The sequence below is a fragment of the Nyctereutes procyonoides genome, unplaced genomic scaffold (assembly GCF_905146905.1).
Source record: "Nyctereutes procyonoides isolate TBG_1078 unplaced genomic scaffold, NYPRO_anot_genome, whole genome shotgun sequence".
Classification (NCBI taxonomy): Eukaryota; Metazoa; Chordata; class Mammalia; order Carnivora; family Canidae; genus Nyctereutes; species Nyctereutes procyonoides.
The window spans coordinates 25,020,869-25,035,881 of record NW_026575043.1 but is presented as its reverse complement, the minus strand read 5'-3'; positions in this window follow the sequence as shown (position 1 = coordinate 25,035,881).

Sequence of the window (15,013 nt, the reverse complement as noted above, 5' to 3'; positions counted from 1 at the left end):
ACTCGCCTGCTTGAGTGTCACTACTGTCCCCAGAGGACTGGGATGTCGTGTGGGTCTTTCATGCTCTCTGAGCTCCAGGGGCCCTGCCCAGTGGCGTGGTCGGCAAGAGAAGGTAGGACTTTGTCTTGTGTGTCTTCATGCCTGGGCCCACAGCAAGTACCTCAGAAACTCCAGGGTTTTATCAAATTCATGAGTTAGACTAGGGGTTGGCCAACTGCCTCTCAGGCCAAATCCATCTTGCTGTCTGTTTCGTAAATAAAGCTGTGCTGGAACGCAGCCACACGCACATGGCCTACGACGCTTTGCTGCTTTCCTGCTACATGGCAAACTCCAGGAGCTGCCATAGACACCCATGTCTTGCAACATCCAGAATATTTATTTTTGGGCCTTTTACAGAAATAGTTTATCAATCTCTGATCGAGGCGAATCCCGGAAGAGTAACCCAAGGTCAACTGGTGCCATATGTAAAAGGTCAGAGGTACCATGTAGAGATCTCCCCAGTTCATACACAACGGCTGCGCCTACTAGAGCATTCCTGGGAAAGAAAACTATTTGATGAAGTGAATTAAAAGGAAATATACATGCAATATCTATACAATGTTTTCTAATCCTTATCTGTCTTACTTCGATGAATGCAATTATTCGTACCCCTTCTATCTAAGTCTGACGGCAGTTACAGGTATTTTGCTTACAGAGCATTCAACTTTGAGTTAGGAGACCTCGATCCAGGTTTCACTGTCACTAACTAGCAGTGTGACCCAGTCCAGTTTTATTAGGAAGGGTTATAATGATTTTCAAACCAAATCAATTATTCTAGGTTCCAAAGCATAAGACAAAGTGAAAGCTAGTGCGTTTGTTATCATTCTTTCTGTAGAAAAAAAAGAAGAGTAAATTCCCGAACTGTGATTCTATTTCTATGAATATTGATTTTTAAAAATTTTAAATTCCAGCATAGTTAACATATTTATATTTATATATATTTATATAGTATATATATTATTTATATTATATTATTTATATATTATTTATTTGTATTATAGTATACATATTAATATTATACATATTGTTACTATATTATTTATATTGCATACATATATGAGTTCCAGGTGTACAATGTAGTGATTCGACAATTCCATACACTACCTGGTGCTCATCCTAAGTGTCCTCCTCAGTCCCCATCACCTATTTCACTCTTCGACCTCCTCCTGCCTCCCCTCTGGTAACCAGCAGTTCATTCCCTATAGCTAAGAGGCTCTTTCTTGTTTTGCCTCCCTCTATATTTCTTTTCCTTTGCTCCATTGCTCTCTCTTAAATTCCACATATAAGTGAAATCATATGGTGTTTGTCTTTCTCTGACTGACTGATTTTGCTTAGCATTATACTCTCCAGCTCTATCCACGTCATTGCAAATGGCAGGATTTCATTCTTTTTTTATGGCTGAATAATATTCCTTGTGTATATGCAGCACTTTGTCTTTTTCCATTCATCTACTGATGGACACTCAAGTTGTTTCCATAATCTGGCTATTATAAATAATGCTGCAATACACATAGAGGTGCATGTACCCTTCAAGTCAGTTTTTATATTTTTTGGGTAAATACACATTAGCACGATTACTGGATTTTAAGGCAGGTCCATTTTCTTTTTCTCTTTTCTTCTCTTCCTCCTCCTCCTCTTTCTTCTTCTTCTTCTTTTTTTTTTTTTTTTTTTTTTTTTTTGCGGGGGTGGTAGTTCCATTTTCTAACTTTTTTAGGAATCTCCATACTGCTTTCTGCAGTGGCTATACCAGTTGGCATTTCCACCAACGGTGCACCAGGTTTCCTTTTTCTCTACATTCTCACCAACACTTGTTGTTTTTTGGGGTTTTTTTATTTTAGCCAATCTGAGAGGTGTGAAGTGATATCTCATTGTGGTTTTGATTTGCCTTCCCCTGAGATCAATGATACTTAGCATCTTTTCATGCATCTGTTGGCCATCTACATGTCTTCTTTGGAGAAATGTCTGTTCATGTCTTCTGACCATTTTTAATTGGATTATTTGTTTCATGAGTGTTTTTTATGTGTTTTGGACATTAACTCTTTCTCGGTTATGTCATTCGCAAATAGCTTCTCCCATTCAGTAGGCTGTCTTTTATTTTTGTTAATTGTTTCTTTCACTGTGCAGACGTTTTTATTTTGATGTAGTCCCAATGGTTTATTTTTGCTTTTGTTTCCCTTGCTTCAGGAAACATATCTAGGAAAGTGTTGTTGGGGCTCATGTCAGAGTCATGAGTGCTTGCGCTCTCTTCTAGGATTTTTATGATTTCAGGTCTCACATTTAGGCCTTTAATCCATTTTGAGGTTTTCTTTTTTCTTTTTAATTTTTTGTATAATGTAAGAAAGTAATCTAGTTTCACTCTTTTGCGCGTCATTGACTCGTTTTCCCAACACCATTTATTGAAGAGACGGTCTTTTTCCCATTGTATATTCTTTCCAGCTTTGTTGAAGATTAAATGACCATTATAGTTGTGGGGGTTATTTCTGGGTTTTCTATTCTATTCCATTGATCTATATGTCTAGTTTTGTGCCAGTGTCACACTGTTTTGATTACAGCTTTGTAGTGTAGCTTGAAATTTGGAATTGTGATGTCTCCAGCTTTGTTTCTTTTTTTTTTTCAAGATTAATTTGGCTATTTGTTTTGTTTTGTTTGTTTTGTGGTTCCATACAAATTTTAGGATAGCTTGTTCTAGTTCTGTGAAAAATAATACTGTTGGTATTTTGATAGGAATTGTATTAAATGTGTAGATTTGTTTAAGTAGTATAGATATTTTAACAATATTTGTTCTCTGAACCAAAGAGACCAAATGTCTTTCCATTTCTTGGTGTCATTCTCAATTTCTTTCATCAGTGCTTTATAGTTTTCAGAATATAGGTCTTTCATACTCTTGGTTAGGTTTACTCTTAGGTATCTTATTGTTTTTGGTGCAATTATGAATGGGACTGACTCTAGTTTTTCTTTCTACTGCTTCGTTATTTGTATATAGATATGCAATGGATTTTTATACATTGATTTTGTATCTTGCAACTTTATTAAAATTGTGTATCAGTTCTAGCTATTTTTTGTTGGAGTATTTTGGGTTTTCTTTATATAGTATCATGTCATCTACAACTAATGAAAGTCTTATTTCTTTCCTACTGATTTGGATGCCTTTTATCTCTTTTTTGTTGTTGTTTGATTGCTGAGGCTACGACTTCTAGTACTCTGTTGAATAAAAGTGGTGAGAATGGAATCTTTGTCTTTTTCCTAACCTTAGAGGACAAGCTCTCAGTTTTCTCCATTGAGGATGATTCTAGCTATGGATTTTTCATATATGGGCCTTTTCATGTTGAGGTATGTTCCCTCTAAATCTACATTTTTGAGGACTTTTACCATGAATGGATATGGTACTTGGTCAAATTTTTCTGTGTCTATTAAAATGATCACATGGCTCTTATCCTTTCTCTTAACGATGTTATCTATTATGTTGATTGATTTCTGAATATCAAACCACTCTTGCATCTCAGGGATAAATCTCACTTGATCATGGTGTATGATTTTTTTTAACATATTGTTGTATTTGGTTTGCTAGTATTTTGTTCAGGATTTTTGTACCTATGTTCGTCAGAGATATTGGCTGATAGTTCTGTTTTTTTTTTTTTTGTGTGTGTGTGTGTGTGTTTTGTGGTGTGTTCATCTGCTTTTGTATCAGTGTAATGCTGGCCTCATAGAATGAATCTGGAATAGTTTGAGAAGAATAGGTATTAACTCTTCTTTAAATAGTAGCATTCCCTGGGAAGCCATCTGGTCCTGGACTTTTGTTTTGGGGAGTTTTTTGATTCCTGATTCAAATTCCTTGCTGGTTGTTGGTCTGTTCAAGTTTTCTATTTCTTCCTATTTCAAATTTGGTAGTTTATATGTTTCTAGGAATTTATTCATTTCTTCTTGTTTGTCTAATTTCTTGGCATATAACTTTTCATAATATTCTCTTAAAATTGTTTTTATTTTTTGTTTCTGCAGTGTTGGTTGTTATTTTTCCTTTCATTTGTGATTTTTATTTGGGTCCTTTATCTCTCCCCCCCTCTCTCTCTGATGAGTCTGGCTAGAGGTTTATCAATTTTGTTGATTTTTCAAAGAATCAGCTCCTGGTTTCATTGATCTGTTCTTTTTCTTTTTTTATCTATATCATTTATTTCTTCTCTAAGCTTTACTATTTCCTTCCTTAGCCTGGTTTTGGGATTTCTTTGTTCTTTTTCTAGCTGATTTAGGTGTATGTTTAGATTGTTTATTTGATATTTTTCTTATTTCTTGAGGTAGCCTTGTATATCTATAAACTTCCCTGTTAGAACAACATTTACTACATTTCAAAGGTTCTTGGACTGTTGTGTATTTATTTTCATTTGTTTCCATGTTTTTTATTTCTTCTTTGATTTCTTGGTTGATCCATTAGTTTTGTAGATGTTATTTAATATCCACATATTTGTGGTCTTTCCAGATTTTTTCTTGTAGTTGATTTCTAGTTTCATAGTGTTATGATCAGAAAAGATGCATGGTATGGTTTCCAATCTTGTTGAATTTGTTGAGACTTGTTTTATGGGTAAATATGTGATCTACTGGGAGAATATTCCAAGTGCCTGAAATGAATCTCTTGGAAGCAGCACATACATAAGCCTTATTTTTTAATTCACTCTGTCACCCTGTATCTTTTGATTGTAACATTTAGTTCATTTACATCCAAAGTAATTATTGATAGATATGTATTTATTGACATTTTGTTACTTGTTTTGCTAGTTTTTCTCTGATCTTTTCTTCTCTTGCCTTCTTTCATTGTTTGCTGATTTTCTTTAGTCTTTAGTGCTATACTTGAATTATTTTCTCTTTATTCTTTGCATTATACATTAGTGATTTTTGATTTGCAGTTACTATTTGATTTGTATATGACATCTAATATAGTATATGTTGAGTTGATGGTCACTTAGGTTCAAAATTATTCTTTACTCCTCTTCTTCCCCATGTTTTAGATGTATGGTGTCATATATTACGTCATTTTGTTTTGTGAATTCTTAGACTGAATTTTTTACAGAAATATTCATTCTTATTGCTTTAGTGTTTTCTCTTTTTTATACTCTCACTGATGGTCTTTCCTTTCCACTCAAAAGGTCTCCTTGAATATTTCCTGCAGAGCTAATTTAATGGTCATGAACTCCTTTAGTTTTTGTTTGTCTGGAAACTCTTTATCTCTCCTTCTATTCTGAAAGATAGCCTTTATGGATAGAATATTCTTGTTTGGAGATTTTTCCTATTCAGCATGTTGAATGTATCATGCGATTCTCTTTTGACCTGCAAAGTTTCTGCTGAAAAATCTGCTTACAGCTTTATTATGGGGTTTCCCTTGTATGTAATTGTCTTCTTTTCTTTTGTTGCTTTTAAAATTCTCTCCTTTTTTCTAATTTTTGTTGTTTGGATTACTATGCATCTTGGTGTGGACTTTATCTGACTTGTTGGGGGAATTTCTATGCCTCCTGGATCCAAAGATCTGTTTCCCTCCCCAGATTAGAGAAGATTTCAGCTGTCATTTCTTCAAATAAATGTCCTGTCCCTCTTTTCTCTCTTGTCTCTTTCTGGAACACCTATAACGTGAATACTATGACCCTTGATGGAGTCACTGAGTTCCCTAAGTCTATTCACATTTTGCATAATTCCATTTTCTCTTATTTTTTCAGCTTGATTACTTTCCATTACTCTGTCTTCTAATTCATTAATTAATTTTTCTATTTCTTCCAGCCTATTTGTTCCATCAAATGTATTTTTAATTTTATATATTATATTCTTCATCTTTTATGTTTTCTACCTTTCCTAAGGGTCTAATTTCTGTCCTCTACTTTTTTCTTAAGTCCAGTCAATACCTTTATGATCATTACTTTAAATTCCCTAACAGATGTGTTACATATATCCATTTCACCTAGGTGTCTTGCTATGGTTTTGTTCTGTTCTTTCATTTGCGACATATCCCTCTGTTTACTCATTTTACCTAACTATGTCTGTTTCTCTGTGTTAGGAAAGTCAGCTATATCTCTTACTGTCAAAAGTAGTAGACAGGATGTGCTCTTTTAATTATGTGGCACTGGTCCTCCTCCTTGATCGTGCAGTGATGGAGGGGAATGGGGTCCGCTAGGGAGCTCTGTAAAGCTCAAGGGAATAGGGTGTGCGATTTTAACAAGGTGCATATATCCCTTGTGGGAGGTCAGAGATGCGATGTTGGTAAAGTCTGTGTGAGTCTTCTAGGAGAGGGGATCCACAGCACTGGGCCTGAGGCAAGTCTTTCTGAAGGGGGTGGAGCATGGTGTAAGCAAGTTAGTGAGTGCCAGTGCCATGCTAGCTCCTACAAGTGGCTGTGTAATTTTAATGAGGGGTGGGGAAAGGAAATGGCATCTTCCAATTCCTTTATTCTTGGAGTAGTTCCTTAGCAATCCTGAAATGTAACTAACTCTCCCTCCTATAAGCCCAGCTACTTTCAAACTGTTGCTTCCAAGCTGTATCTCCACAGGCTGTTTGCTGTACTATCTCTTTTAAAGGCAGAGGCTCATCTTCCTATTGTCATTCAGTCTCTCTCAGAGTCAAGCCACTGATTTTTAAAGTTCCAGGCTTTAAGTCCTGATGATGGTAAGCACTCATGAAATTCAGCCCCTCTGATTTTCAAAGCCAAATGCTATAGGGATTTCTTTTCTCCATGTAAGCGCCTCATGGTGCTAGTCCATTTCTTGCCCCTCTCCATACCTGTGGCTCCCTCCCTCTGGTGGTCAGATGGGTGGAATTTAGGTTCCCACTGAGCCCTCACCCTTCCTACCCTCTTCGATGTGGCCTCTTCTCCATATTTAGTTGTGGATTTTGTTAGATCAGTCTTTGGGTCCTTTTCTGGGTGGTTTGCTCTGATGGGATTGCTATCTAGTTGTATCTGTGGGATGAAAGTGAGTTTAGGATCCTCCCACTCCACCATCTTCCCTGGAAGTCTTCTATGAATATTTATGAGTAAAAGTATACCTTAATTTCACAATTAAAATTTTTACATTATTTAGTGAGCACCTGTTAGATACCCACTGCTTTACTTAGTTTGGCCTACACCACATGTAAATAAATCCTAATGTTTCTGCATCTGCTGGTGCTATTAGTGGGGAGGGGAAGGCGGGGCCTCCTCATTTGGCCCCCTCCTGCCTTGTGACATCACCACCAACCCTTGTGAAAGGAGAAGGGGATTGCACATGGGAGAGTGTATGCACAAGTCCAGAAATGATGTACATCATATCTTTCTATACATGCTCTGGTTTCATGTCACACAGCCCCAAACAAAGTACAGAGGGTGTGAGAGGAGCTCAGCTGTGAGCCCACAACCAGAGGGGAAAGCTGGGCAGGACCTGCCATACCTGCTATGTGCCCAACTGATACCAGATGTTGAAGAATTTATAGACATGAACCAGATGGGATTCTTATGAATATTCATCTAGAATCAGGAGTCTCCAGCAGAAAACAGGAGTTAAGTTCTGTCTCTTGCCATAATTTGTTTCTGACTCTGAAGTGAATTGTCTGTAAACAATTTAGAAGTTCATCGTTGGGAAGGTTGCAGTCCATGTTGCAACAAATTGGTAATGATTCTCTTGTTTCTCTGTAGATCTTAATTGCTATTTCTTCTCAAGCCATTGTGTCCCTTACTAAGCTCATGTCTTTCAACCTCAAATCTACTTTTGTTCCCCCCTCGGTATTACTAGGGCTGGTACTACATTTCCTATTTGCCTGGTGGGTCCTAACAACAAGGAGTGCTTAAACGAAACTGTAAGACTGGAAGAGGGCAATAGATTTTTTCTTTTCTGTGATCAATTATTCTTTTTGTTACCACTCCCACCAGCCCTGACTGTGGTGGCCAGTTGCATCCTATGGCTTTTCTGTTGTATTCCCAGACCGACTTCATTATGTCTGTCAGATAGACTAGCCCCAACCCCTTCCAGGCAGTGTTCTTTTTTTTTTTTTTTTAAGATTTTATTTATTTATTCATGAGAGACAGAGAAAGAGGGAGGGAGAGAGAGAAAGAGAGAGAGAGAGAGAAGCAGAGACACAGGCAGAGGGAAAAGCAGGCTCCATGCAGGGAACCTGGTGTGGGACTCGATCCTGGGTCTCCAGGATCACGTCCTGAGCCTAAGGCAGGCACTAAACCGCTGAGCCACCCAGGGATCCCGCAGTGTTCTCTTCTTGATCTGAGTCCCAACTCAGTAGGGCTCCTTCCTTTGAGTTTCTGAAGTACTGAGAACTCCAAACTCTTTTCTCTGTGTCCACAGCCCAGTAGGTAGTAGCTGCAGTTACTGCCTCTGAGTTACCAAAGTGCTCCATTTCGGCCTGTTGAGTCTAGATACCTACGGAACAAAGTTCCTGAATTAAATTCCCTCTGTCAAATTCAATAGTGTGATTTCAGTTTTCTTGCCTGGACCCTGACTGATACAATCATATTACCACTAAAAGTACACATTAAGTGGTGACTCTTGCATTTCATTAGCCATTCAAGACCATTTGAGTGACCTGGGTTTGTAGTCATCTTGCAAAATGTTGATCAGTTCTGAAAATTGTTTCTAAGCAAATGTATTTTCCTTTATTTTAGCATCTGAAATTGATTTATTAGAATAAAAAATTCAGCAACTGATTAAGAAGGATTCACTGAAATGCATATACTCATAGACTTAAGGTTAACTACTTACTGCAGAAAGTATCTCTTGCATAGTTTAGAAATGTCAAACATAAATTTGTATATTCCCTCCTCCCTTTTTGGCTTGAAAACTAAAATCGGATTCAGTGCAAGTAATCATATTAGTGGCCTTCATAAACTAATGAGACCTTAACCCAGAAACTTTATTCTAAAATTTAAACAGATCGTGATTAATGCAGTTTGCATGTTAATTTTTTTTTACTTCGCAGTATCAATGTCTGGTGTGGAGACACCCCCCTTCCCCCATCTATGTGCGTATATGTAGTTTGTTCCACTTGCATGTTCCCTTTCCCTTAGTTTCTGTTGGCAGCTACTGTGCCTTTTGTCTGCAAATCCTCCCTTCCTCTTCCGGGGCTAAGTACCCCTCTTATTCTCATGAGCATGACACTCACACAGCCGTTGGGATCCTTACCAGGCTGCCCTGGGATAATCTGTTATGGAATGTCTATCCTATTAGACCATGAACTTCTCTGGATCTAGATTGGCTTCAATAATCCTTGTAAATTGTGGCATGTTTCCTGGCCCCTCAGATGCTCAGTGAAGGTCTGTTGAATGGAGCCCTGCATGGTCTTTAGCAGGTCCCTCACTTCCATGAGAAGAGTGACGTCCAGCTTAGTGCTCACAAGCCAAGTGGTGGCAGGTGCACACCCCACAGTGGAGAACTGGTAGGTTCTAAGTCAAGTGGCCTTCCATGCCCTGGACCTCCTGTGCCACCGCAGCCGGCAGTAGCCAGAGGACGAGGTGAATGCATTGCAGCACCTAGCGTGTGAACATAAACACACCAGGGCCTTTCTGCGCCCTTGTGTTGGGATTTGAACGTGGGTGAATGCTGATGGGTGGTGTTTGTGCAGCTAGAATGTGTTGCCTAAGCCCTCTTTTCCCATCAAACTGAAAAGATCCAAAGGGCTGCTTTCGCTGCCTCCACCAGTTGTAGGACCCGCCTGTCTGCAGGTCGCTGGGAGCCTAGCAGGAGTCTGTGTGACAGACAGAGACTGGGGGAAAGGATGTTTTTCTCTTTCTTTCCAAGTAAATAATCTGTGATGGAAAGTCCAGTCCTACCCAGCCTCTGTTTTTGAGCCTAAGACATTTGCCCTTTCTCCGAGTCCCAAAACAACTCCTTTTATTGCCTAAAGTTTCATTAGTAGTAGAAACTGTTTTTGCAGATAGCTGCTTTGAGGGTTACGCATACTGTTTTAAGGATGGTTGAGATTTAGACTGGCATCACTGATATTTTTACTAATGTTGGAATTTAATTGAAATAGTTAGTTTATTGGCACTAGTTAATCCAAGTTATTTTTTCCTAGTTAAGGAACATGCCAAAAGCTGTAATTTGATCATTTTTATATGAACCAAAATAGATTTTGGCTTCAGGATGGGAGCAGGGACAAAGATTTTATTCCCTTTCAAAATTGGCCTGACAGTTTAACTAGCAAAGTTAACAGAAATGAGAAGAAAGACATTTCTAGGGGAAAAAAAAAAAAAAAGCTGTGAAAATCCTAAGATGTTTTCATAGAAACCTGCCTGGGGAAGCAGTTGGAAGCAATGTGCGGCTCCCTGCATGGGACGCTCTCGAGCTCGTCTCTCGGTGCCTGCATGTGTGCCCCCCCTTGAGCTGGGGCCCAGCAGAGGTGGGGAAGCCCAGGGGTGAGCGAGGTGGCACGAGGCCCTTCCCTTTGGGCCCCGCAGGCAGTGCCCCGAAGCTGGTGAGACCTGGCCACACCTCTCGGTCCCAGCGTTGTCCATGTTCCAGACAGGACACGGCTCCAGGCCAGGGCTACCAGCTTCCTGGCCCAGCTCCCCCCGCCCCCCCCAGTGCCCCGGCAGCTCTTCTCATCAGAGGGCTGGACTGTGGCCCTCTAGCCAGTCGGTTTCCATTAGGCCAGGATTCGGTGACCACTTGCAAGGTCAGCTGCCAGCCAGGGCACAGTCAGGGCACAGCTGATGATGAGAAAAATAGACCCGCTCCCTGTCCTCAAAATATTGACGGCTCCATCGGGCACATAATGCCTGCACACGCTGAAATCTAGATGATGACGGAAGTTGAGCAGCCACCCAGGACTGCCGGATGATGCCTTTCCTGGGTGAGAGCCGATTAGCTGCAGATAAATGTGACGGACCCACAGAGGACTCCTAAGGAGGGAAATGCAAGGCACTGCCAGGGCCACCCAGAGACCCATCCTGCCTCGCCTCTTTAAGGAGAGTCAGTGAAGGGGCCTCAGCACCAAAGAATCCTGCAGCGCTGCCATGAGGTTGTCTCGGGGTAGCTGACCTCAGTCCTTCATCGCCATCATCACCGTCTCCGTCGGCGTCATCACCCAGAAAATAATCAGTCGTCACTGTCACCTCCTCTGTTGATCAACATTGAGCCTGGGTGCCCCCCTGCAGGCCCGAGAAGGTGCGAGCAGACTCCCTGGAGGCTGAGGGCGCCCGACAGGCCCAGGGGTCCCCAGCCTCCTGCTGCCACAGCTTTGCTGACATTGTTTTAGGAAAAGACTTGAACAGATGAAGCATCGCTGCCCGGGTTCAAATCCTGGCTCATTGTCCAACTTATGACTGTGGATATATGTACAAAAATACGTTTTCCTGCCCTCCTCGCAGGGCTCCGGCAGATAGTGATTATTAATGAACCAAAGCTTGCAGGGGGCTTGGAAAGCACTTTGTAAACACAGAGCACCCCTGTCCCGTGGGCCCCGGGACTCCGTCGTTCCTTACACGAGCTTTAACAAATGCTTTCATCAAAATGCCTTCTTCCTCCAGGGACATCCACGCAGAAGTGTTGGGCGAACCCAACCAATGGAGCGCCGGGCTTCCCAGTGAGGGGCGGAGGGTGCAGCAGCTCGGGGGGCCTGGAGGCCGCTCTGCTGCCCTGTCCCGGGACGTGTACGTGGGCAGCTGGCAGGGTGCAGCTAACCCAGGACGGGGCGGGCCCGGCTCCCACCTGCGGACCCGGCCGTGAAGCGTGGCCTGCCTGTTACTGTGCGCGCCCCGGGCAGGCCGCTCTGGGCTCCCAGGCCTGGGCTGACTCCGATTGCCCTCCCTCTACTCCTCAGGTCGACGCTCGACGGGTGAGAAGTCCAGCAGGAAGTGCTTCTCCAAGGCCAGACTTTGACATTTTCTGCAAAGATTTTTAGAGGTGTTTACACCGAATTATCTGAAGAAAGTATTTGGAAACCTGGCACCGCTTAAGTCTGGGATTATTTTGCCCTAATGCAGACCTTGGCAAAGAACATGCTGATGGGATCTGGCCTCAGTCTACCTTATTTTGCGTGTGAACCATAATTTTTTTTTCTTTCAACTTTCTTTTTTTTTTTTTATTTGAGGACGGCTGACACACGATGTCACATTAGTTCCAGGTGTGCAGCTTAGTGGTTTGACAGCTTCATGCGTGATCCTGTGTCCTCCGCAAGCAGTTGCCATCCGTTCTGTTCACTGCCGCTGCAATACCATTGGCTGTCCTTGCTGCGCTGTCCCTTTCGTTCTGCCGACTTCTCCATCCCGTAACTGGGGATTGTTAGCATCCAGCTCACCCCCTTCCTGCACACCCTGAGTTCCAGATGCTCTGGGAGGCTGATGGCTCGGGAGTGGATGCCTCCTCTCCTGCCTTTACGTGGGCCCAGGTTCTTCCCCCACCCCCCACCCCCACTCCACTGTGTTCAGGGAAAGCCCGTCTTGTCCTTTGGCCCCCAGGTAGGAGGATTCCGGCTGGGACTAGTGGGTCCCTGGGGGGATCTTGCACTGTGTCTTTGTCACGACTTCTCTCCTGCCACGGTCCAGTGTCACCCTGGCAGCCTGACTCTGGTGTAGTCCTAGTTAGTCTCTGTTTTGGCTTTCTGGAAATGTCACCTCCCGCCACGTCTGCCAGTTGTTCCCTTAGCCCGATGGCTGTTAGCCACTTGCTGTTTTTGCAAATGTCGTGAATGCTTTATCCTCTCCGGTGTGGCTTCCCAGCATCTTCACGACTCCTGTGATCAACTTCCTCCTCCACTCTAAGGTGACATTCAGGGCCCTCAGAGGGCTCAGCGGCTGAGCAGCTGCCTTCAGCCCAGAGCATGACCCCGGGGTCCTGGGATCGAGTCCTGCATCGGGCTCCCTGCGTGGAGCCTGCTTCTCCCTCTGCCTGGGTCTCTGCCTCTCTCTCTCTGTGTGTCTCTCATGAATAAATAAATAAAATCTTAAAAAAAATATATATAGCATTCAGGCAGGGCAGGGTTTGTATCTGTTTCCTTTGCTGCAGTCTCTCCTGCATTTAGCAATCCAATACATGAGAGCTGTAAAGCCTTCCCCCTTCTTGGCATTTAGGGAAACAAACCCAGGCTGTCGGTAGCTCCACACCCACATGTCTGAGGCCAATTGCCGCATCTTGTAGGGCGTGAAGAATACTGATGTGTACACTCAGTAAGTGTCTAAGTGTTGCAGGCATTTGTCAATAAGTGGAGGCTGAAAGCACCTGTGATTGCATCTGTGCCCCAGTTCTTGGACGTTCTCCCATGCTGTCCCCCAAGAACTGCATAGATGTTGAGCCCCAGAGGGAGAAAAATGGAGAGAGGAAAATATGGCAGATTAGGCCAGTCAACCTTCCCATTTCTGTTACCCACATTGCAGCTGCACCAGGCGGGGCTCTGTTGTTCAGGGCAGGGCCTGGGGCCAGGGGGCACAGGGTGGCTAGTGGGCATCTGGATAATGAGGAGACCCCAAGGAGAATTGTATGGTTTTTCTTCTCCTGGAGATACAGTTTCTCCTCTCTCTCTCTCTCTTTCTCTCTCTCTCTCCTGTTCTCCATCTTAATCTCTCTGTAATTGAACCTGTTCTGTAATTAATGTGCACAACATAGGAGTATTTTTTTCTAAAAAAGCTATCATTAGATCAATGATGCATTTTACACTTGGCACTACTTAGAATCAAGGAAAGCTTTTCTCATTTCATCTTCAATACCTTGGGAGGAGGTGGTAGTCTCACCTGGGCTCCCTCAGCTGTTGTTCTCTCCCATGAAGATGAATGAACAGCAGCCAGGGTCGACACATCTCATTTCGTTAGGCTTTGGAACATTTGGAAAAATAGTCTTGCTGTGTTCACAGGAAGCAAAGTCACACACCCTGGGGCAGGGTCCTCTAGGTCTACTCCAAGATGGGATGTTTTAAGGTCAGTCTCGGCCGGGTTTGTACGCTTGGATCTTGACAACCTGGTCATAGCTCTGCATATAAGCACATATGCAGGACCGGTGTCAGTGTGGTTTCATGGATGTCACCAACATTAACCACATTGTCACCAACATTAGCCTTTCTTTTTTTCTCTTAGGGATTCTGATAAGTCAGTGTTACTCACTTTTAAGATATTGCATTACAGCCACAGAAATGGAGGAATGACTTCAAACAACTACAGGTGGTTGAACCATCTTTGCATTTATGCAGGAAGCCTGTGGGATGAATTGACTCAATATTAGCCTGGGACGGAAAGTAGACAATGGACCTGTCCGGGCACTTACACAGGAGAGTGAACAGTCCCTTCCAGGATCCATCATTAAATGTCATCACCTTCATTCAACCTACCTGAGTTCTAGCATCTTTGATGATCCTCAAGGTTCTTTGGATAATTGGGATTCCAGAAGTATTAACTGTGCAACTTCTATCACCAGGCACTCTGCCAGGTGCTGGGGCACATCTGGAAAAAAGGATGAGGTGCCCGTCCTCTTGGAGTCAACTTTTAGAGTTGGGGGAGGGGGTAGGAAGAGAGAATGAACTATGTATGTCACAAAGAAGTAAGTGATATATTAATATCAGATCAAGGCCAACTAATGAACATGTTAGACTTTACAGGCCTCGCAGTCTGTGCCACTCTGCCTCGTGGCGAAAGCGGCTAGAGGGGACGAGTAAACTGCTGGGAAGGCTGTGTCGGCCCCCGCCCTGCTTTGCCAACCTCCACCCTTGAGGAAGGAAATGTGGTCACAGCACTACTCGTCGTGACAGACTTGTGTTCTTGTTCCTCCTCAAATCGTTGTAGATCAAAAATTTGTAAAATACAATCAAGGGTGTTACTAGGAAATAAGATGAAAGGACGATGTACGAAATACCAGCCCACGGGTTTATCACTGGATTCAACAGACAGACACTGCTCGGTGAGGAGCACGGCCTTGCTCCCTCCTCCTGGCTCTTCGTTGTGTCCTCTCCCACCTTCATCCTTTTCTTTCTCTTTCACTCTTCCCTTTGTTCTTCCCCTTCCTTTCTCTTCCCCTTTCCCTTCACTGGCTCAACC